Source organism: Megascapheus bottae, chromosome 5, assembly GCF_031878675.1.
Source record: "Megascapheus bottae isolate mThoBot1 chromosome 5, mThoBot2.hap1, whole genome shotgun sequence".
Lineage (NCBI taxonomy): Eukaryota > Metazoa > Chordata > Mammalia > Rodentia > Geomyidae > Megascapheus > Megascapheus bottae.
The window spans coordinates 14,345,367-14,371,466 of record NC_143513.1 but is presented as its reverse complement, the minus strand read 5'-3'; the positions used below and the strand labels follow the sequence as shown (position 1 = coordinate 14,371,466).

The 26,100-nt window shown below is 34.5% G+C and overlaps 1 pseudogene; it reads right to left on the bottom strand.

Annotated features, from left to right (window-relative positions):
• Positions 1 to 642: 642 nt before the first annotated feature.
• LOC150063023 (heterogeneous nuclear ribonucleoprotein A1-like) lies at positions 643 to 4,784 on the bottom strand (annotated as a pseudogene).
• Positions 4,785 to 26,100: the final 21,316 nt, after the last annotated feature.

Sequence of the window (26,100 nt, the reverse complement as noted above, 5' to 3'; positions counted from 1 at the left end):
AGAAGGGGCCCTTCTCTGCCAGGACCCCCATTCTCCTACACATAGGGGAAAGCCTATCTTTGGATCCTGGCTGCCATGCTTGTTATGAGAATGAGCTAGTGTTCCTAGCAACCAACTGGCCAGTCTCAAAAGCTCTCTCCCTGGCAATGTATGTACACTTACCTCACTTCTGTGTACATTGGCTTAGATGTACTAACCTTTCTGGATGAAAGTCCTAAAAGAAGGGTAGAAGAAGTCACAGATATCATGACAAAAAAGAAGTTTAAACTTACCAAAAAAGACAAATTTTACATTATATTCACCACCCAAATTGATTTTCTTTTAGTGTGTGCCCAATGACATTTATGTAAACAACTGCCAACAAACTAGCAAAGAAAAGCCACCAGAGTTATAACTGATCTTAAAAATTGACAATATTAGAGGGAAATGGGGACCAAGACATGAGAATGGGTATCAATGTTTGTGAAGTAATGCACCTTCTATCTGGTGAATATAATGTAACCTTTTGATTAATTACAATAAAAAATATATGGAAAAAACTGACAATATTGTGAGATGTATTCTTTTTTTTTTAAAGACACATTTATTCAGTGTCATGATCAGACTATTACATTTAGCAATCAAACAGCATGGGTGCAAAAAAAGAAAAAAGAAAAAAAAGTCTACATTAAAACCCTTTTGTTGGAATGCTTTGCACTTTCCACAGAACAGAAACTAAAATAACCTGTTATACAATTAGTCACAAATACCGTCCTCGAGTGTTTTTTTTTTTGCCCATACACATGAGTATTGTCTAAAACATGTCTTCTTTGTAGCAGCTAGGCCCTGCCACCACTGTGCTTGGCTGAGTTCACAAATCTGTTGTAACCTGTAGCTTCCCTGTCACTTCTCTGGCTCTCCTCTCCTGCTAAGCTTTGTTTCCTGGCAGTAATTTAAAACCTTCTGCCACTGCCATAGCAACTACTGCGGCTGGAACTGCCATAGCCACCTTGGTTTTGTGGTTTGGTGAAGTATTGGCCTCCACCATCATAGGGGCCAGAGCTTCTGTCACCAAAGTTTCCTCCCTTCATGGGTCCAAAATTTGAAGACTGATTGTTGTAATTGCCAAAATCATTGTAGCTTCCACCACCTCCAAAATTGTTACCATCATTACCAAATCCCTTGTAACCATCCCCACTGCCACCATATCCACCACCACCTCAGCTGCCACCAAATCCACCTCGACCACTGAAGTTTCCTCCACAACCAAAATTGTCATTGCCACCAAAACCACCTCCACGACTGCCACCAAAGTTTCCAGAAGCACTTCGGCCTCTTTGGCTGGGTGAAGCACTAGCCATCTCTTGCTTTCAGAAGGCTTTCCTCACTCCACAGTTGTGGCTATTCACAGTACGGTATTTCTGAATGACAATCTCGTCCACAGATCATGGTCGTCAAAGGTTACAAACGCAAAGCCTCTCTACTTTCCACTGCCTCGGTCAGTCATGATTTCAATCACTTCAGTTTTCCCATATTGTTCAAAATAATCTCGTAGGTGGTGTTCTTCAGTGTCTTTAATGCCACCGACAAAAATCTTTTTTACAGTTAAGTGGGCACCTGGTCTCTGAGCATCTTCTCTGGAGATGGCTCTTTTTGGCTCCACGACTCTTCCATCCACTTTGTGTGGTCTTGCATTCATAGCTGCATCTACTTTCTCCACAGTGGCGTAAGTTACAAACCCAAAGCCCCTGGAACGCTTGGTGTTTGGATCTCTCATTACTACACAGTCCGTGAGGGTTCCCCATTGCTCAAAATGGCTCCTCAGACTCTCATTGGTGGTTTCAAAGCTCAGCCCTCCCATGAAGAGCTTCCGCAGCTATTCTGGCCCCTTAGGAGACTCGGACGTAAGAGGAGGGTGGGAAGAGACACTTGAGGGATGCTTCCTCGGTCGCAGTCACGAAGAGAAAGGAGTAAGCAAAAAGGCGTATCTTGTGAGATGTATTCTTAACCAAAGCTAGCCCAGGAATATATTATATTAGTATGATGTATACTCATGGGATATCAGAAAACATGAATATCCTGAATATGTCCAGCCCCTTGTTAAATACTGGGAAATTGGTGGCTGTAGCAGCTGAAGCATATGATGTCAGCATTTCATCTTTTGAAGTATTGGACACTGGGTAGTGATGTCAAGAATGTCAACTTGTCAAGTTCATTTGATCCATGCACATGAAATAATAATGAGAAAAGAATAATATATTAACTCAGACAGAAAGAGATGGCAGGTGCTGAAGGTGCTACAATGTATTTCACAGAGAGGTTGTGAAACAGTATGAAGTAAGCAACTTACAATGCGTACAGTGAAAAATGATGGCTTCTTGTTAACTCTCACCTAGACTGATTCAGAGGAGTGAAGTCAGCAAACCTTAGAAGGATTATACCTTAGCAAATGAAAGAATAAATAAAGTATTTACTAGTGTACCCTTTGATAGGAAAAGTCCCTTGGGGATTATAACGTTTAAGAACTATTTTGCTCGGACATGACATTTTAAAGATAATCCTATATGTTTAGATCCATGGGAAATGTGCCCTTAAGTTGATATGTCCTTTCTTCAAAGAGCTCTATCCAGGAAGTATGGTATTGTAATCTTGCATTCATTCTGGTTCTTATAATTAATCATCTACTGGATTGGGCTTCTATTCTTCAAATATGTATGAGCACTAGTGATTCCATCTATCACTAGTATAGCAAAGATCATTTACAAATATATCATTTACAGTATCTTTAAGTCTTCTTCTTTGTTATTCAATATAGCTAAGCATGCAGTGAGAAAGTTATGCTACTGATAGTAAGGTAACCTAAAATATATAGGCATGGTCAGAATAATGTAAAATTCAGAGCACTGATTCTAAATCTTGCATGTGAGTTCCTGAATGTTTTCTATAGTGGGTCTCATTTAAAGGGAAAGAATGATATTGGTTGTAGGTGAGAAGGAGCATTTGATAGTTTGACTTCTCTTGATGCAATTTTTCTTCCATCAGTTTCTAGGAGTTTTCTCTTTGAAATTTGTTCTGTAGACCAACAGGATTGGCATTGTCTGGGTAATTGTTAGAAATACAGAAAGTAGGGCATCTCCATCTCAGATTTACTCCTTCAGAATCAACATCTTCATGAGTTCCTAAGTGATTGAGTGTCCATTAACATTTGAAAAACCCTATGGTGTTATGGCTGGCACTTTTGCATTATCTTACCTGAACTTTCTTCTAATTTACTAATATCTATCACTATATTTGTGTACATTTTTAGTCATTTTCAAATTCACGTGTAAGTTTATGTGTATGATACATCTTGATTTAAAGAAATAGAAAGAAAGAAAACTATAAATCATGACATGACCATATAAATAGTATTTGCCTTTTAAACATATTGATAAATCAACTTATCTTCAATAAAAAGTTTTTGAAAGATTTTATTAACACTGATTTTTACATCATATTTCAAATGTCATGTTTAACAAACAAATATTCAAGAAGGGCATCTCTATATGCAATCACTGGCACATAGATTTTTAGAACATAATTAAAATTAAGATGAGGGTTTGTACGTAATAAATACATATCAATCTATATAACATTTTGTCTATAGAGTATATATCCTATCATAGATTTTTATGTCTACATAGTTATGTTTCTATCTCCAAGACCATGTCCATTACCTTGGGTACCTGAATACTGAGTCATCGCTCTTGTACTGTTTGGATCTAATATCCACATATCAAGGAGACCATGTGCCTTTTGTTCGTTTGATCTTGATTTATTTCTGTCAACATGATTCACTCTAGTTTCATCTACTTCTCAGTGAATGCCATTATTTTATCTTGTCTGGTGGCTATGTAGAAATCCATTGTATAGATGCACCATATATTTTTGTATCCATTCATCATCAGTAGGGCATCTAGTTTATTTCCATTGCTTGGCTATTGTGAATAGTGCAGAGATGAACATGGTTGAGCAGGTGTCTTTATCATATCCTGGGTTATGATGCTCTGGGTGAGATCTGAAGATTGCAATTCAAAGAGATCCAGGCTATGGAAGTCTGTAAGACTCTTTTCTTTTTTAGGGGGGTGGGGAGACAATCTTGGACACTGTCATGGAGCTTTCTCAGGGCTAGCAATGTACCACTTGATCCACAGCTCCAATTCCAGCTTTTTGATATGTGCGTGTGGTACCGAGAATCAAACACAGGGTTTCCTGTATGCTAGGTGAGCACCCTACCACTAGGTCATGCTTCAGAGCCCGTGAGACTCTTTTTTTTTTTTTTTTAAATCACCATTTAACTACCAGAAAAGGAACGTAAGATGGTTTAAAGTAGTAGAGGGCTAGCCTGGACCAAAAAGAGCTCAGGGAAAGAGTCCTGGCCCTGATCTCAAGCCCCATGATGGAACAAGCAAAGGAAAAAAAATGAGAGAGAGAGAGAGAGAGAGAGAGAGAGAGAGAGAGAGAGAGAGAGAGAGAGAGAGAGAGAGATAAGGAAAGGAGGGAAGAGATGATATGGGGGGAAAGTTGACTAAGATTTTCCTAAATGTATCTACTTTTCCTCCTTTAAATAATACTTTTTAATAATACTTATCTTTCTGATGTTTTAGGTCATCGCGTTTTCAAGTTAGCATAGGTATTTTCCATATTGATTTTGACTATTATTACCAATAGTATCTCACAGCAAAGACAGACTGAGAATGTGTGTTAATGAATTCAAACACTGTAAATGATTTTACAGTGCTCAGCATTACTCATTCTCACCTCATGAATCCAGATGTGTCTATGAATTTGAAAGATCGCTGCTAGTGGATAATCTCATCTTCCATACTTACATAGTCTCTGGTTATGTGTTTCCACTGTAAATGGCTGACTGTACTTGGGACTTCAGTGCCAAAGTTTCTAGACAGGTGTAAATTATAACTATTTCTCCCTTCTTCTCAGTCTTCATTTATATTTTATGCTGTGTGACAAAATGAAACATTGAGTCATGAATGGTGCCCAGAGACATTGACTGTTTATTGCATATTTTTATTTGGAGCATTTGAGTTATTTAATTGTCTGAAATCTCTAAAGCCCAAAACACCAGGAATTTTAAAATAACAACAACAAAAAAACCCCAACTTTCATCTGTAAGAAGTCTTTCATTTTATAAAGGAACAGCAAATTAGTCCTTAATTACTAACTGAAAGGAATGGTTGCAGTCTGTCTGTAGCCAGAAAATTATGAAAAAGTATATAAAGGTCAAAGTGGAAAAATGTACATTTCCTCTTACACATAGCATAGAATAATTCATGGGACTGACATTCATGACATAATCTCACTTTTACAGGACTTTTTCATTTGGAAAGAAAGATAAATGAGGGTGAAATGCCTGCTGTAATACATAACCACTGAGGAGAACAACAGCAAAAATCCCTCTTCTTTACTTTTTCTGTTTTAACATTACAGCTCTTACAACTGCTTTTCAATCAAGACCCTCTACCTTTGTCTTCTTTCTTATTTTTGTCTTCCTAAACTAATTTCATATTTTTTCTCAAGGAGAATTCATATTTTCTTTTTACTGTCCATATGGTATAGAATACTTCTTCATTTTTACCCTAAAGGTAAAGGATATCTTAGGTTGTGAAACTTTCTAGATGTCAATTTTGTTTTTAAAAGAACTGCAAAACAGTCAATTGTGGTAAAACTAAAAAAATTTTCCTAAGTGGTTTTTACCAAAATGAATGAGCCAAAGTCTTGATGTTATGTTGAACTGAAAATTTTCACTTTTAAAAGAAGGAAGGAAATGAAAAATTATTGAGTGGCTACTATGCCAGCTATTTTCCATATAGGATTTCTTTTAACTTTCTAAACAACATTAAATGTCTAATTTGCACTTTAACAGCTGAAGTTCAAATGGCTTTTGTGCATCTTTCCCCAAACCATACTTTTAGAAAGTCTACTTGATTTAAACTGTTTTTCATACTCTATTTCACTTGATGCAAGTAAGAGCTTTGAAATTTAACAAAGGTCCTGAAAATAAGTCACTGAGTTTTGAATAGAAATAGATCATCTGCATAGCTTATCTCATCATAATATTGTCAATAAAATGATGAGAGAAATAAACAGTGATATTGGCCCTAAAGTAAAAAGCCACATTTAAAAATATATAAAAATGTTACCATTTCCTGTGTATGACATTATACTTAATGGCGAAAAGCTAAAGCTATTTCCTCTAAAATCAGGAAGGTGACAAGGATGCCCAGTCTCTCCACTCCTCTTTAACATAGTAGTAGAATTCCTAGCCAGAGCAATAAGGCAAGATGCAAGCATAAAGGAGATCCAAATAAGGACAGAGGAAGTGAAACTTTCCCTCTTTGCAGATGACATGATTGTGTATTTAAAGAACCATATAGACTCCACTCCCAAATTGCTTGAGCTGATTCAAAACTTTGGGAAGGTAGCAGGGCATAAAATTAACCCTCAAAAACGAACTGCCTTCCTATATGCCAACAATGAGAGGAATGAAGCAACTCCTTTTGCAATAGCCTCAAAGAAAATAAAGTACCTAGGAATTAACTAAGTATATAAAGGATCTTTTTGATGAAAACTTTAAAACCCTGAAAAAAGAAATTAAAGCAGAACTGAGGAAATGGACCTGTATTGGAAGAATTAACACCATGAAAATGGCAATCTTGCAAAGGGCTATCTACAAATTCAATGCAATATCCATCAATATCCCAGTGTCATTCTTTAAAGAAATAGAAGAGGCAATCCAAAATATCATATGGAATAATAAAAGACCCCATATAGCAAAAACAATTCTTAGCAGAAAGAACAGCGCAGGAAAAATTTCAATACCAAACTTTAGACTCTATTACAAAGTTATAGTAACCAAAACAGCTTGGTACTGGTATATGAACAGACCTAAGGAAAAATGGAATAGAACTGAGGACCCACAAATTAACCCACAGACCTATGGCCATCTGATCTTTGGTTAGGGAGCCAAAAAAATAGAATGAAAGAAAGATAGCCTCTTCAACAAGTGGTCCTGGCAGAACTGGTTAAGCACTTGCAGAAAAATAAAGTTAGCTCCTTCTTTGTCACTCCTCACTAGGATTAACTCCAAATGAATCAAAGACTTGGAAGCAAAAGCAGATACACTGAAAACTTTACAAGAAGGAATAGGAGATACACTAAGTCTCCTTGGCACAGGTCAAAACTTTCTTAAGGACCCAGAAACACAACAATAAAACATATCAACATCTCAAAAAATTGAATCACTCCAAAACTAATCTCCAAAGAAACAACCATCCCATTAAAAGATGGGCCTAAGACTTAAAGAGAGTCTTCTCCGAATAAGAAATAAAAATGGCCTATAGACACATGAAGAAATGCTTGACATCTTTGGCCATAAAAGAAATACAAATCAAAACAACTCTAAGATTCCACCTCACTCCAGTTAGAATGGCCAGGATCAAGAAATCTAATAACAACAGATGCTGGAGGGGATGTGGCCAGGAGGGATCACTACTACCCTGTTGGTGGGAGTCTAAACTCGTTCAATCACTATGGAAAGCAAAAGACTAAACCTAGAGCTCCCCTATGACCCAGCAATTCCACTACTTGGCATTTACCCAATCATCCAGAAACAAGGACATACTAAATCCACCAACATAACAATGTTCATTGCAGTACTATTTACCATAGCAAAGATATGGAACCAACCAAGGTGCCCCCAGTTGATGAGTGGATCAACAAGATGTGGTATTTATACACAATGCAATTCTATGCTGTTGTTAGAAAGAACGACATCTCCCCATTTGTATGGAAATGGAAAGACTTAGAAAAAATCATATTAAGTGAAGTAAGCCAGACTCAAAGGAACTTAGGCTCAATGGTTTCCCTCATTTGTCATAATTAGTATATAGCTTGGACTCTCCTAGTAGAGATTTTCAATAGAGCAAAACCTAGATACATAAGGCCATATAGAATGTCGCTAAATGAAAGGACCTCCAGGATATAGAAACAAAGGCCATATAATGAGTGATTATCATCCTTAATGTACTTTGTTATCTCTCATCTCTCTTGCTGTCCCTTGTTATCTCATATTGTTACAGTATTGTACTTTGTTATCTGATATATTGTATATATGCTTATTTGGTTATTTGAAATAGGATAGGGAAGCAGGGAAAATAAGAAGAGGGGTGGGGGTGGGGGAGGGAAATGGGGACCAAGACATGAGAAAGGGTATCAATGTTTGTGAAGTAATGCACCTTCTATTTGGTGAATATAATGTGACCCTTGTATTAATTACAATAAAATATATGAAAAAATGTTACCTTTTCCCCCAAGACTAGCTTTTATTAAATATCACCTATTACTGAAACAAAATCTAACACTTTGTGATTCCTTGTATCTCAATCTCTCTCCAATGCTGTAAGTTGATCAGAACCTAGAGATGATTATTTTTAGGCTTAAGGAATTTTCAATTCGGGAATAGGCAAGGCTGCTTTCATACATGCATACAAAGATGTGCATATATATATATATCTTCATGGAACTGGACCATATGTTATATTTTGCTGTACTAATCTCCAAATCTTTAGCCTAAAGTTTCTCTTTTCTAACAGGAAATGCTGTCCTAACTAATCAATTTGATCAACAATCCAAAAAAAGTAATCTTATCTCATTCAAATTTCCCTAGTTCTACCTTCTGATATTTCCAAAATTTGCAATGAGTATTTCTGCATAATTATAGTAGTCCTGTTTCTTTCCAACTACAATTTCCACAGGCCAAGAACTGAAGAGATGTTAAATGATTAGATATAATGCTATAATGATTAGATGTCACAATATTAACTAGGCTTGCAAATGAAAATACAAGTTTTGGCTAGTAAGAATTAAATAGGGACAAAGAAAATTAAAACAAATATCAATAAAACTTGCTATTCTCATAAATGTTAGTTTTCTAAACATATAACAAAACAAAGATTGTTTGGCACCTAAAATACTCCCTTAAAGATAGGCTTAAGGTCAGCTCTATATCCTGCATAACTTTTCCTGTTTTTCCTTGCTGCTCTACCATGGTTTCTACCCTTTCCCTACAACCTTAAATACTGTCTATGCAGATATGCATATAATGAGAGATAAGAAGTTCCCTCCTGAAAGTGGCTAAAACACTTGAACCCTACTGCTTCAGAGTCACATGCCAATTTATGCTCTGATATATTATTTTTATGTCATGTAATAGTTTATGTCATGTGATAATATTTATATCACTATTTACTTGTGATATAATCACAAAAATTCTCCTAATTTTCCTTTCCTCCCTCCCTCTTCCCTCCCCTTTTCTTCTGCTTCTTCTCTTTCTTCCTGTTTTCCTTCTCTCCCTGTTTTTCCTCATTCTCTTTCTCTTCTCTCTTACTTGTGCGCTTGCTCTCTCTGTCTCTCTCTGTCTCTGTCTCTCTGTCTCTGTCTCTTTGTCTCTGTCTCTGTCTGTCTCTCTCTCTGTCTCTGTCTGTCTGTTTGTCTGTCTGTCTGTCTGTCTTTGTCTCTGTCTCCCCGCTTTCTTGGATTATAGATCTAGACTTTTAAGTATGTACTAAAGCTCAGTAATCCTCACTGATTATATGATCCAGTGATGTTTATAACATTATGGGCCATATATAGTACTGATGATTTCAAAGCATACCTGTTCTATCTGGAATTCCTCCTCAACCATACATGAATAGGTTTATCTGCATGGCAAAATAACTTTGCTTGCAATTTTACTTGACATCTCCATCTTAAAATATGTCCAAAAGATATCCCAGCTCCCTTCTACAAGATAAGGGGAGGTAATTTATTTACTTTAGAATGGCAGCCAATATTTTAAAGTTATTGTTTACTTTTCTCTCCTATTGCATATCAGCTCTGCCAGCAAAATTTTCTGTTATTTAAAAATAGATATATTTAAAATCTGATGACCTTCATTCAGTCTTCATTAGGATTCTAGACTAAGCCACAATCTTTTCTTTCTTTGCTATGTATTGGCTTGCTAATTGTTTTTTCTGTTTATATACTCATACCTTACATTATATAGAGCGCCCATACTGGTTGGCCTTATATGAAAACACAAATGAGATACCATATACCTCTGTACAAATGCCCCTATGTCACCAACTTTAAAAACCTGAGTTCTTATACTGGCTCATAAGGCTGAATATGTATTTGGATTCATGTTATCCTGATTAACTCATCTTTGAATGTTTCTTGCTTCAGGGTTTCACATATACCACCACTGACTCCAATTCCAATTCTTTATGATCTGTTTCTCCCTCTGTGAAGGGAAACCATCTTCCAAAGAAAGACCTATATTGTTGGCATTTAATCCCCCTACTTCTTCTCTTTGTATCCCTTATTATCTTATTTTCCTGATCAGAACGATCTGCACACATCCTATTCAACCTTCTCCCAGTATCTGCCTTACTTCTCTACTTGTTTTTTTATAATTAGGGTTTTTTTTGTTGATTTTTGTTTGTTTTTTTGCAAGTAGAGGAAAATTTATTGGGGTATGCATTTAAGCTGTGATCCTCAGATTTCAGCCTCCTTAGTAACTAAGATTTCCGGTATAAGTCATCAGTACCTGGCAATATTATTTTTTTGTTGTTGTTGCTTTGTTTTTCTGGGATTTTTTTTGCTTATTTGTTGATGGTTGGTTGGTGAGGATGGGGTAGGCCCATACTGTGTACTCCATAAACATGTTTAGACTTATCAGATGCTAAAGTCACTATGTGTTCTATTAATCAGCAATACAAAAATCGAAATTATATTTAACATCAGAGTAGTGAGCTCAGATTCTTTTCCCCCCACATTTCATGAATTATGTTTTAGAGTTAACAAGAATGGAAGCAATAGCATATCAGAAACAGGTGTGCTTCATCTGTGAAGTAAAACACTAAATTTCAAAGAATGGAAAATTTTGGTTGGCTATAGCAAAAGGAACTATTGAATCAACACCAGGGACATTGAGCCAAATGGCTATATTCTTATATAGACTGTCCCACATAACTTGGAACATGCACACACAAATGCTTTAAGGGCACCTTTGATCATGTGTAATTAAGTGAAATATAAAATACAGTGTTTGGTTAATTTCTTTTTATCCCAACCACAACTGGACATTTTTTCCCAAGTATAAGATCCAGAAAATAAAGATAAGGTTGATGCCCTCCTATTTCTACATCCATAAATAATTTCATGTCCTCCTAAATAAACATTTAAAAGCAAGAAGTTTTTTTTTGCTTAGAGTGAAAGGCAAATAATTTTATGAAAGTCTCATACTTGGATAATTGTTCTGTCTTGGTTTGGAATTTTTTCATTTGTTTTTAAATGAAATTTCATTTCAGATTTAAAATAGAAAATGAAATTCCTGGAAGACTAAAGAATAATGGTACAGAGCAATCAATCTTGGAGTTTGTATCTCTTACTGTGCATTTGTTTCCTTATGGTCAGATATTGTACCACAAACATAATTCCCCTGTGACCAGGATGTTTATTTATACTTGGAGTAGCCAAGTGCTGCCAGCACAATGACTGTCTTTCCACCTTGCTCAGGAATAATGATATAGTTGAAACCATATTGATATTTGAAAGTATCAATTGGTTCTGATGCAAATGAAAACTATTAGTAACTCTCAGAAGCTACTGACACATCCAAACCCAGGGATAGAAATCCTGTTCTTCATTTCTCAGAGCATTATTCCACAAACAGATCTACATATATTTTGGAGCTACCCAAAGAAATCTCAGTACCTCTGGTGGGAGCACACAGATTTAGTGAAAAATAAAAATGTCTTATCCATGAATATGCGTTCAGTAGATTGACAAAAACATCCTTGCAATTTGAATGTATTCTCCTTTTTCTATTCATTCAGCCAAGTCTGCCTTTCATCCAGGTAGACCCCCTAATGCATAGGTGAAAAAAAAGCTCCAGTTCGCCTGTGGCCATGATAAATGATTTGGGCACAGTCCAAGTGCTAAGAGAGGGATTTAGTCCTGTCTCCTTGATTCTAACCTCGCTTATTTATGAGAAAGTTGTGAGAAGATTTGTAGAGAAAGTGAAAAGAATATTTCCTAATGTGGTTTTCTTTCATATAGAAATAATTACGGTTTTCACTGTGTCAGTGTTGAGGGTAAGGCAGAATAAAGAAGTCTGTTGTGGCCTATGTAGTGTAAATACCCAAATAAAATTAAAAACAAAACAAAACCCAACAAAAGCAAAAAGCCCAGAAGAGAGAAAAATGAAATTTCTGTCATTTGATCAGTTGTTTACAGCTTCTTATTTCATCATTCCTATTTTACACAAAGTGCATTTCCTTATACCAAACATAGCAAAAAAAAAGTCAGAATAAACTAATCAGATATAACCAATGACTCCTTTTATTCTTTTATTTTGACTTTTTTGGTGAGTACTATAAAACTGTATCTGAATTCTTTGTTTCCCATCTTTTAAAATGAAGATTACTAAACATTCAGGTTTACATAAACCTTTACATAATGAACATTTATACACTAGGTATCCAGTTTCTATTGTCTTTCTGGATTGGCCTCATTCATCCATCAATCAAGTGATGCTATTTTTCTATAATTAATCACATGTCATCTAGCATTTACAGTTTACTGACTTTCTGTTGAGGTAAATTTCATGTGAAATGAAATGTATCCATTCTGTGTATCATTTGATGATTATAAGTACATACACTTACCTACCTGTTAAGCTCTTGCACAGCATTGAATTACTATGCAATTTTTGTATAATCTGATTTGTAACCTGTCTACCAAGTAGAAGCAAGATTTCAGTTTTTTGGCATCGATAAGTTTTTCATTTGAATGTCAATGCTGTCCAAAGAACTTTGAAATTATTAAACTTATTCATGGACTTATTTCAACTCCTTTAATTGGGTATATATTTTCTATATAATGTGTTCCTTTTTGTTGTGAGTAAATCTCTTTCCTCAAGAGCATAACACAGTTGTTTATCCACTCTTCTATTGATAAAATTTTGGTGTAGTTGTCTATTTAACCACTTAGTGTTGAAACAGATATGAACACTCTTGTTTAAGGCTTCTTTTAGGGAAGGCGCATTTGTGCATTTCTCTTAGAGAAATATTGACCCTCTGGATCTCCAGATAGTGGCTTAGTTTCATAAAAGGACTAACTGTCAGACATTTTTCCATCTAGTTTGCAATGGTTTACATTCTCAACAATAACATACCAATACTCTAGTACCTCTACAAGTTGGTCAACATTTGATATTTTCTGTCTTTTGACTCTTAGATTTTTCTGATTTTTAATAGTATCTTGTTGTGATTGAAATGTTCACTTTCCTGATGATTAATGACACTGAAAACTTCTGGCCACTTGAATATTTTCAACCAGGCAGTTGTAAACTATTTAGTATTGTTTTGCTCAATATTAAAAATTGGATAGCTTTTTTTCTCAGTCTGATTCTGAAAACTGACAAGTATTTAATCCAAGTAAAATCATTGTTTTATTTAATTCCTTCTGTAAAAAACTGTGTAGTAATATAAAACCATCCAAAGTATACTGGTGATTACAGATTAAGCTGACTAAATGATATTAGGTGTGGCTTGCAGTTGTAAAAAAAAGAAAAAAATACTCATGATTTTTTTGTTCTTACTCTAGGGCTAGTAGTGTAGGAATGTAGAGTTGAGCTCTCTTGAGCAGGATAAACAGAATAAATTAGTCCAAGACTTAGCAGACTAGTTCTCATTTTCATGAGAACATTAAGCTGATTGCCTAATATGCTAATTATTTTCTGAATCCTTCCTTATAACCTGCCACATCCCCCCTATCCCCTCACCCGCCATAAGTCAACATTTGCTTTTAAAAGTCAACTGCCCATCTTATTCATCACATCCCAGATTCTTTAACATGGATTGTATAACATCCATGGCCAACTGCTGAACACAACAATGCAGTCTCAACTTGAGAAGGAGCAGAAAGGTTATAAATGCATTCCCCTTATTACCATAAAGTTGGAAAATTATGACCACATGCAAAATCTGAACCAGAAGGGCAGAACAGTCCCTTTGTCTTTTTGTTCCTCACCCATCGTGCTGATCTCAGCTCCTTTACTGGCCAGAGGGTGACAGAAGCAATACATCAGGCACTTACTGTAAAATATTATCTAGAGGCAAAAAACAGACCTGTAGGACAGATAGAATTCTACACTGTGCCATGGGATTTGTGAAAAAAATTTCAATAACCAAATAAAAATATCTGTGACTACATTTATGTGAAGCAATGGTGCCATTCTTTGGCTGGTTTAGGTAATCGCAGGTGCACATTCTTTGTCATAGTAGAGATATATCCTAGCAGACATTTGGGAATCTGTTTTAAATTTAAAGTGGAAGTTTCAAGACAGATTTGGCAATTCTTTGCAAATTTTATTTCTCATAGTAAATTAGACTTTGTGGAAAACACTTAAATATAGATTATAGTTGAAAATACTGCATTGCATGTATCTGTGAGAAATATACAGTTTTAGTTTTGACATATTTTCTGGTGCCTCTCTATAGTTATTCAAACCATGTGAAGATAAATATTTAAATAAAAGTTGGGAGTTTGCCCTAGTGGTAGAGTGCTTGCCTAGCATCCACAAAGACCCCGATTCAATTCCTCAGTACCACATACATAGAAAAAAAATATTAATACATAAATAAAACCATATATAAGTAATTTGCATCAATAAGATTGTCAGTGTGCACAAAAAGGCACTGAGATTCAGAGAAACAAACTCAACCCTGGATAAATTATATCATGACAGGATGATTATGATTTTATTTTAAAATATGCAAATTGATTAACTGAGGAAGATGATTAGCAATTTGACTTTTAAAGAAGAACATTTTAAAATGTTTTGATCAAAATTGAGAAATGGTATTTTTCTTCCTTATCACTTCAATTAATATGCCTACCTCCACATTTCAAAACTTCTACTATCACATGAGGCAGGAAATGAACTTAAATTGTCTGGATTTATTTATTCATTTACTGATATAGGGCAAGAAGGAAAAAAATAATGTGATTTCTTTCATATTCCTTCCAAAGAGAATAATGAACATCCAAAATATTTGCAAATTAAAATTCAACACTCCTAACCAGAACCCAATCTAAATTTTTACTTTCCCTTTGCCTTCATTTACTTGTCCCTTTTTCTCCAGGTAATTGAACATGCTTTTATCATCTAAAGCATCACTCCTGTTGGAGTACAACTGGATCTATCATGGCACTGAATCTGCTATGTATGTACTGAGACAGCTGCAGGCCATCAAATTCCTATACTTTCCTCTAGTAACCTGGACAGGATGACTATCTTTATCAGAAAGGCAAAAAATGAGCTAAATGACTGCTTTTAGGTTATTCCTAAGAGCTCTGTTTCACAATATAGTAGCTAGTGTATGCATATTACATAATTGCTGATATTTGTACATAAAGCTACTGAACTTGATAGGGGGTTTGTATTGAAATGTACTGTAGATTAAGACTGAAAACTATGTGAAAAAGAATATAACAAAATTCCTTGATAATTTAAATCTCAATACCAGCATACATCGCACACACCTACACAGACAGATTATCAAGCTTTCAATGCTTTCTTAAAAAAAAAAAGACACTAGGGGCTGGGAGTTTGGCCTAGTGGCAGAGTGCTTGTCTAGCATGCATAAAGACTCGGGTTCGATTCTTCGGTACCACATACATAGAAAAAAGCTAGAAGTGGTGCTAAGACTCAAGTGGTAGATCACTAGCCTTGAGAAAACCCAAGGACAGTGCTCAGGCCCTGAGCCCAAGCCCAGGACTGGCCAGAGTTGTTTGGACACATGTTTTAAACATATAAATTATGTGTTCTGAAGGACAAATCCACCTTAGTGACATTCTGTGAAGTAGAATTTCCCAAATGCTCTCAGTGGTAAGTGCAAATTTATAGTCCTAGAGAGTCTAGATAGGGCCTGAGGTGACTGACAGACATCCTGGTTTAGTACTCTCTAGTAATTGTCATTGTTTGGGAGGTCCACAGATGTATTCTTCAAACACTGAGATCTGATGTGAAGTCCTGTAAGTTCTGCCAGCAACTAATAATCTGAATGCCTTTTTATGTGGTTAAGCATTCTACATATGGATACTTATGCAGAACTAGCACAAAGTTTGAATCATAGTTGGAATTATTTTGTATAAAAATGTTGAGTTGAATTAAAAATCATTTTTTTCTTATGCATGAATGCAGGCAATTTGTCAATGAAAGATCAGGATGACGTCTCAAGCTTCCCACCTAGCAGAAATATGCAAAAGTCAATTCAAACCTCTCACTGGAAATTTTAAAAGATATTATTTGGAAATAGAATATAAATTCAACAATGAATATTAAATTACTACTTTAATTTAATTTAAACTGGTGGTGTATGACTGTGATCCTAGCTGCTCAGGAAGCCAAGATCCGAAGATAGTGATTTGAAGCCAAATCAGGGAGGAAAGCCAGAAATGGAATTCAGCAATTAATATGTTCCTCTTCCTCCTCTTCTTCCCCTTCCTCCCTCCCCACCTTCTTCTGTTTCTGCATGTTTTTCTGGTGCTGCCTCTGCTTCTGCTATTTTATTTATTTATTTAGTGTGTGTGTGTGTGTGTGTGTGTGTGTGTGTGTGTGTGTGTGTGTGCGCCAGTGCTGAGGCTTGAACTCTGGGCCACAGTGCAGTTACTTAAGTTTTTTTTTTTTTTGCTCCAGATAGATACTCTACCCTAGCTGCACTTCTGGCTCTTAAATGGCTAATTAAAACTAAGTGTATCATGGACTTGCCTACCTGGGCTAACTTCAAGCCAAGATCTTCAGATTCTAGCCTCTGAGTAGGTAGGATGGTAGGCTTGAGCTACTGGCAAGACAAAATCTGTTTTTGTCAGCACTTCTGCCAAATCTTTGTAATAAAATGTCTCACAAAGTGTTTTCTTTTTTTTTCTTTTCCTTTAACTGTAATAAATGTCTATGCAATTAGTTCTCTTGCAAAGAAGCAAGAGGAAATCTTTTATAAACTTCATATTTTATAGACATTTCACATTTTCATCTTTTTTGCATTTCACAATTTAAAGAGCTTTTTATTGAAAATTATTCGCCTTTTAGGAACGTATTACTTATCTCAGGAGGAATAAATATTTGATGGTGATTTTTCAAGTGCTCATGACTCTCATATTTCTGAGTTAGAAAATAAAAGATCTAGCAGTTTAGTATCTTGTATTCAAGAGCTGAAGAACTTGCTTAAGGCATAACAACTCACAACAACTCACAACTCTGTAATTGAATGGATCATGTAAGATTTCACTCTTTCCTTTAAATTAGTTGTATGTGGTTCACCAATATTCCTTTTAAATATTGTTTAAAAAACTTTGATCTCTAAATCACACATTCTATTACTCATTTCACCAAAAGCAACACTAGATATGTATTAACATTTTGTTCACCACCATTATATTTGTACAAACATTTGAGTATTTGTATCAAAATTCCACTGGCCGAGTTTTGCTTTTGATCTGTGAGCTATTAGAAGTCCTGTTACTACAGATGAAAGGAGTTAGAAAGTTCTATATCATAATGCAGTGTGATCAGTAATTCACAGAGCAGGTAATTTGCAATGACTTGCCAAGCCTTTGATTGCACTGGGTTTATGGCTATTAGCAGTTTCCCCTTTCAAATTTGTATGGTTCCATACTTCCTTTTTGACCTTTTTTTCATCATTTATGGTCCAATTTGGTAGTAAAAAAACATAACTGCTTGCTTAGTGCATGGCTGTCATTCAAACCCCAGTGACTTACTGAGCACTTTGACATTTGTGATGATGAAGAAAACATTAAGCAGGTGTACAGAACACTAACCAGGTTCCTGGAACAATACTTTATGGGATTCACAGTATCCCTCTGGGCTATAAACTGATTCAGATGTGATTTTCTCTATCAAGTTAATCTCAATGTTCAAATTTCCATTTGAAGGAGGAGGTACAGTTGTCTCTGAAATTGAAATTAAATCAATTGCCCAACAATTGTGTTAGTGTAGGACCTCATAGGAATGATTGGAAAGGCGGTGATTGCTTGTCATTAAAATAATATGAAAGTTGGGCTCACATGTCCACTTTGAAGTCATGCAATTAGGAGTATGACTTGATACTGGACTCTATAAAATTTAAGCCCTATACAATGCTATTAGCAATGAAAACTTGTGGCTAAATGATTCAGCTCCTTCTCTGTCTGAATTGTATGTATACCAGGTGGAAAAGAATATCATTTCATGGAGGTTTTTTCTTTGCACATTAAAATTGGTCATCTGTTGTACAGGTGTGCAGCACATCTTGGTGTGAGTTAGTCTGCCCTTGTGTGCAGTTTGTCAGGGAGATGTGGAAGCTTGCAAAATGCAACATAGTCCAGGTCCCCAATTAGTGTGTTAGGGGAAGCATTCAAAGTCAGTACCATGAGCAAAGGGAACAACTGGTCAGTGGTTTTCCAGTTGCTATAAGGGTCCCCCCTTTAGAGCCCAAATCTCTTGTTTATTTTATAGTGACAAAGTATCACAAGAATACAAATACACACACATTTTGGGGAAGAAAATAAATATTATTGAGAGTCATTTGTTACCTGTCATTATTGTAGTGTAAAAAAAGCAAAATATCTGGGTTAATATTATGGAATAGGAAAACATTGTATTTTGAGCTTCCATATTTTTAACACAAGTAGGCATTCATTTAATAAATTCAAAATTTAAACTATGATAGGTTGCGATGGATTTATGTTTGTGAATAGTGGATTCTTATTGGTAAAGGATGTAAAAGTTGCACCATTTGTATACAATAGAGAAATAAACACTTTGTTGTCAGGAGAGCCCCTGAAAGGGTAAATATGAATAAAGAGGGAATATAAGCAAAGAGGAAATATGTAACTTCAGATGCTTGCACTTAAATGATTGAGATGGAGAATCAATTCAATGGAAGATTGAAAGAGTTATGAGCAATCCATTCACGAATAGTGATACAACAACTTCACATAGTGAAGACATATATAGCTCTGTTTTACAGAAAATTGTACATATCCTTCACAGTCACACTTGGACCCATGGAAGATGCCAGACTAATTGCACCTCTGAATAGATATAATGCATACATAGCCATAATATTTCTTCCTTGCTTAGTAAATCACACTTTTAATAGCATAATTTGTCCTTACTACCTCGTTATTTAATTGTCATATTTTCATCATTTTCCCCACATTCCCATTTCACATTCAATATACTGACCATGAGTACTTACTTACCATACACTTTTCTCTCTGCCAAATGTGTTAGGCAGAGAGCAGTGACATAAATGAGCCTAAAACAGGAAGTTCAATTTAAAAACAAGGCAATGGTGATGCTTTATGAGTTTTACAGAGATGGCAAGAAATTTTATATCTGCTTTGTCCCTCAGGCTGGTTGTAATTTCAGTGTAGAGTGGAACTGTTTCTGAGAAATTATTGATCTTGACTTTTACCAGGCCTGCAGTAAAGCAAAGGTAACAAATAATGTCATGCTTGAAGTTGGTGAAAAAATATTTGCAGTCATGGTTGTAAGTTAGGACCAAACTTGGAAGCACTGACCCAAACCCAATAGCATCCTGACTTTTTTCTTTGCCAGTCTCTCATAATATTTTTCAGTTGTTTAGTTTCAATGATGAGATTTTAAAGTTACTTAATTAGTTCTTCCTACTCATCTGTCTTGATATTTTAACAAGTCTTACCTAAAAACACATGCATGTTCTGTGTATGTGTGTTGACCCTTATTTATTTCAACCCTTTCTTCTACCTTTACTGTTCAAAGATTTTGCCTGGTTCTTAGGTTTAGGTTATTTAGAAAGATGAATGAATTGATGAGGTCCAGCTTTACAGGTAAAAAATATGATCATTTCATTTTAAAAAGTGTTAATATAAATCGAACAAAGAAAATGAGTAGAAACTGTTTATATTTAAAACATGACTTGATTTCTTCTCTTTAAAAGTTTGTTCAATTTTGGATCTATTAATATATTTGCATCATAATGAAAGATCTGAATGAATTCTTTCTCAAAGTGGAAATACCAAGGAAAATCGTTTCAGTTTATGAAATTACACTTAGCAAGTTTATTTGTTCTCTCTCAGCTTGAAACCCACAAGTTTTTATTAAGGCTATGGCTCATATTTCAAATAGCAAGAAATCTTAAGGTCTTTCCCTTTTCTTCCTCCTCAAACTAAATCTACAAAGCACCTGGATTTAGAAGAATAACGCCGATATATTGGCCATTAACTTGGAAAACAAGCAAACACTTCTATAATAAAATAAATAGCATGTACTGTAATCAATGAGGAGGCAGCATCCAACACTGTTTATTGATTCATAAGGTTAAGATTAAAGTGGCATTCTTGCTTGTGTTTATCAACAGATTTTTTTTAAAGTAGTAAGTGAACCTGGAATCCCGCAAACCAATCAATAAACTTTAAAAGCTTTAGTGAATCTAACCCATAACAGGTCCTTGTTTGGAGAACACGCTCAAGAAACACATGTGCCTTTAAGAGGTCTTGAAAGACTTTACACCCATGGACCATTACCATTCCCAAACACCCTGCAGCATTACCAGCCCAACATATGCTGACTGTATATCACCATGACCCTCTCACTAAAGCTCTTTTGACTGGAGTGCTTTTAATACCCACTTTCTCAGCTGAGCTCAGGAGTGATTTGTTTTACATGCCACATTAATCCTTTCCACATTTTCTGGATGAGGCAACCACAATTCCACTTGTGAGGTGTTTCTAAAACACAGTTATAGGAATAAAGCAGCAGGGTCCCAGGCTTGACAACTTCCCTCTAGGCAGCTGACAAAGTGGGCTATCTTGCCTTGGGTTAACTCTTCAAACAAGTAACTGGGCCCAGCCACTGGGGTGGGCAACCTTTTCAAGCCAGTAGGAGGCCCCATTTATTGATGGCAATTTACTCTCAATTAAAACACTGTAGGAATCTTTGTATATGCAGTCCCTTATCGATACTCACATAGATTAGTAATATAAAAGCCCAGAAGACATGGAAAAAGGCCAGAGAATGAATATTATATATAAAAATACACCTTAGTGAAACCAAAGAAAGTTCATACATTGTTCCTTTATAATTGTAGGAAACACATTTTATTATTTTTCTATATAAATGGACAATTCATGTTCAAAGTAGAGCTTTTTATTATGTGGCAATTTTACAGTTTTAACTTTAAAGGCAGCTTCCCCACCCCTAAGATGTATTTCCAAGAATGATGAACTTCTGTTGCATGCATTTATGAACTTTTCTACTTTTTAAATATTCATTGACTAAGTAATGTAGATTTTTCAGAGTTTGAAGTTGTCAAGGAGGGTAGCTGATTGAACAAAACCTTTTTTAAAAACTTATTTTAAAAACTTTTTTTCCATGTCAGCACTGAACAGATTTGATTAACTTGTTAGTATTAGATGTCCAATTTTATGTTAGAAATCTAACCATACAAGCAATTTGAAGCCCCAAATTATACCTTTATCCAATCTTAATTTATTGTTCTTCCCTCATGAATTTTATTTGCAGCTCCAATGGTCTGAAGACAGCAATAAATCACAAGGAGGTGAGTTTTACATAGTTTGGAAGAAGTTCCTTATTTTTGTCTTAAATTAATCCAATCCGTTTCTCTAGTGTCATCATTGTGTGGCTAAAAGTCTGTCTCCAAGCAAGAGATTGAGTCAAAGAAACGTTTTTCTTCCATGGTACAGGATATCAATTCCACATGCTCCGGTGATAAATCCTCTACATAAATTATGTGGGAGCTGACGTCATGTTTATAATGCATTTGGAGATTTGTGAATGAAAACTGATTCTTCTCTTTTTATCTGTTCTCTTAGGTTGTGTTCCTAAAATAATCAGCAATATTACTCCAGTTGTCTCTTTCACACAGTATCTTGGAGTCTTGAGCTTCAATCCTGCTGTTGAAATTACAGTTCCTAAACTGTGCCTAGAAAACCATAGTATTAATTGATTATCTGTGGATTGACTATTCGATTCAAATACATACCATCACAGCCTTAAAAAAGAGTTTAGTTACAACAATAAAAGAGAATATATATATATATATGTATTGGAATACCTACAAAATAGTTGATCATTTCACTTACCATGTCTGGTGTCATTTGAAATCAAACTAATCAATTGAAGATAAAAGTTATGGATCATAATCCATCTTGCTTTGCATACATCACACATCCCAGGAACGCCTTAAAAATTTTATGTACACTCAAATATTGTAATTTCAATTATGATTAAGCAGATCATTTTCCTGACTGAAACCATTAACATGCATTTTAAATACATTGCATTATTTTAAAATTGCATAAATGTCTTGAATCTTAAAATTAGGATTTAAATTGGTTAGTCAACAGTTAACAGGTAATTGTAAATTGATTCACTCTGTGTTTTATGATTTGTTTATAAAGATTATTTTTAATTTTTAGAGTTCTTTTCTCAGTAGCTATAGTCATCTTAAGTGAGAATGTTATAACAAGAAAAATAAATTCTAACCCGAATGCAAACTTTACTGCTTTAAACTTCATTTTAAATATTCTCTCTTCAGTATTTTTAAAGAAAAAAATTCTAGATTACTCATTATTTTCTCCTCCAAACTTATGCTTCTTTAACAAGCTCTAGAATTCCTTGGCCAGCTAGAATTATAAAAACACTTTTTTTTTTGCTCTGCTTGGACAGTTTGCTAAGCTAAGTTTGGGCTCATGTTTAGTTTTAGCCACTCAAATTGTCCATTTCTCTCTTGCCATTGGGCATTTTTTCAATCTTAACAAAACCAAGTCCATATTATAGGTTTGCTGGCCAACATTCCAGGTAAATGAACAGTTTTAAAGAAAAATGGTGCTATTTTTCAAAAGCCTGACATTAAAAAAAATACAAGTCCAGAACTGAAGCTTTCAATAATTTTTCCATGCCTAGATGCTACAAGAAGCAAATAGTTACACAAATGAATACATCTGGGATTGTTTTCCAGCTGTTATTCCCCACCAGGGAAACTATTCAGAAATAAGGCTCAGTCTGTGCTGGAACTACAAAGAGGCTGGCCATCTTGATGCCTTTCCAGATGGGTTAATGATTTTCCTCATATTGTGTGGTGGCTTTATATTGCCCTGTTGTGTATGCCTTCCCATTCACTACTGGTAACCATTTATATTGGGTGCATTCCAATTTTCAAATCTGTTTTGTGGCATTTATAGCTTGTGGCTAATGAGGCCATTCAATATTTTTTAATGTGAATATTAAAAATATATTTGACTAGGGCAATCTAGATGAAATGATGCAAATTTAAAAACAAAATACTTAGGAATGAACAGAGTAACCTTGGTTTTAAACTGTTCGGTGAGGGTGATTGTGGTTGTGATGTGGCATTTGGGTTCCAGAGTCTAGGAGATATGGTGTGAGGCGTGTGTGTGTGTGTGTGTGTGTGTGTGTGTGTGTGTGTGTGTGTGTGTATGTGCGTGTGGTTATACTATATATGGATCTAGACATACACAGGAAATGTATTACATGTGTATATAAATATACATGCATTCATATATGTAAGTTTGTTTCATATATATGTTACATACATATATGTGCATGTAATATGTCTATAACTGAAAAAGAAATATGGTTATTTTGATTATAGCCACAGTGTGAAGGAATAATCTTCAAAAGACATACTTTTGGCTTTTAATATCATTGTCAACAATCTCTCCTTTTGTTATGTGATACTATAAAAACAAAGCTTTCCACAAGATAATTTAAGTATTTGTTAAAAAATCAATCAAATGAAAAGTAAGGTAAAAATTTGGTTAATGATGATGGATTACCATTAGGACATTTGCCAAATTTTCTTTTATATTTTTCTTTATTAAAATTGTGGTTTTTAGGACATTTTTCTCTCTTTGTAATTGCTGTCCATTTGGCTATTGTATTTTTGTCTTACATACTTATTAAGGGCTTTTCTCATATTTTTATGTTCTAAAATTAATATTTTCTTTTATGAATTATATGACATTTTAAAGTCTTCCTTACTTCCTAGATGAAAGATTAGCCTTTTAAATGTCTCACACTTTGAAGTTCATTTGGGATTAATTCTGATAGAAGGATTTATTTTCCAAATTTATTAATTTTTCCAAATGCAAGAAAGCTCATCCAAACCCACTTGGTAAATTTTATAAACTACTAAGAAAAGTAAATCTTTATGTCTATTAATTTCCCTTGTATACCTGTGACTATGTTCAGCTCTGTTATTTTGTGCTATTGCAATTTTTGTTTCTGAATCATTGTTGAGTTTTTTAAAATTATTTCAACTGTCAAGTAAAAATGTATGTAGGATTAGATTATACTTTTGCTTATATTTCAAGTATTTTACTTAGTTTTACTCATGGTTAAAAAAATTGAAGAAAATGTATGATTTGTTGGTAATCCATTGTTTTTAAAATATATTATACTATCTGGAAATTTAGTATATGAATATATATTCAAGATCTCTTCCTGTCTCATTAGAATTTTATAGTCTTTTCAGATTTGTATTAACTATTTCTTCGAAGTTTATTTACATTTGTATTTTGACTGATTTTATAAATGGAAAGTCTTTATATATGTGACTACTGTAGGTAGAGAAAATAGTTTATTTTAGTAGTATATATTTAACCAAAATTTAGTATGCCTTATAATAATTATGTTACCTCTCTGAAAGAATTATCATATTATTTTATAAAATGGTTTTATAACTTTATTATTATTTTCATTCTAGTGCTCGTAGAGTGGCTTAAACTCAGCATTTCATGCTCACTCAGTTTGCTTTGTCACACATATCTGGTATTCCACTATTGAGCATCTAATCTGGCATTTTTCTGGTTAACTAGAGAGCTTCATAAATTATAATGCTATGACGGGCTTCAACTGCCTATCCTCCAGATCTCAACTTCCCAAGTAGCTAGAATTACAGGTATGAGCCAATCATCTTTGTAATTTTGTTGTTATATTTATAGATTTACATAAACACTTTAGCACACACATATATATATTTATATTTGATTCAGTAATGGATGTTGGATTTCTATAACATATCATTTGCTTATATTGAAATGAATATTTTATTTTTAATATTCAATATTAATAATGAAAATTTAATTAATAAATTTATTGATATCAAATATATTAATTCTCCCCGGAGCAAGCTTTTCATATATTTCAAAATATTTTTGGATTTACATGAATTATTATTTTCCTATAGAAAATTATATTAAGACAAAATATATTTGTTATGTGCTTTTTAACTTACTAGGATATGTTATCTTCTAATACATTTTAGATGGTATAACCTAATTTATGGTGGAATATAATTTTATTTCATGTGCTATTTTGAAATCATAACACAAGCATTATAAAGTGCCTTGTAAAATTTCATAAACAAATTTTATAATGTATCATGCTTTTTATGTTCTATAATGGAAATATCATGATAAAAATTACCAAGATCCAAAATATCATAAGGGAATACTTTTCAAACCTTTTTTATTTTTTTGTGGGTCATGGGGTTTGAACTCTGGGCTGGGCACTGTCTCTGAGCTCTTCAGCTCAAAGCTACCACCCTATCCTTGAGCCACAACCCCACCTCCCATTTCCTAATGTTTAATTGGAGATAAGAGTCTCACGGTTTTTTAGTGCCCAAGCTAGCTGGCTTTGAGCTTCGATCCTCAGACTCAGCCTCTTGAGTAGCTAGGATTGCAGGCTTGAGCCACCATAACTGACAGTTTTCAAATCTTCATGCCAACAAATTTGCGATTTCTAACTAATATTGATATACCCAAACTAAACCAACTAAATAGACACAATTCAAGTAATGAAAGAAGTGGCAATAAGAGACCTCCCATCCAAGAAAAGCTCAGTACCTGATGAATTCACAGCAAAATTTTATAAGGTCTTTAAAATGGATCTTACACCAAATCTCCTCAAACTCTTTAATAAAATTCAAT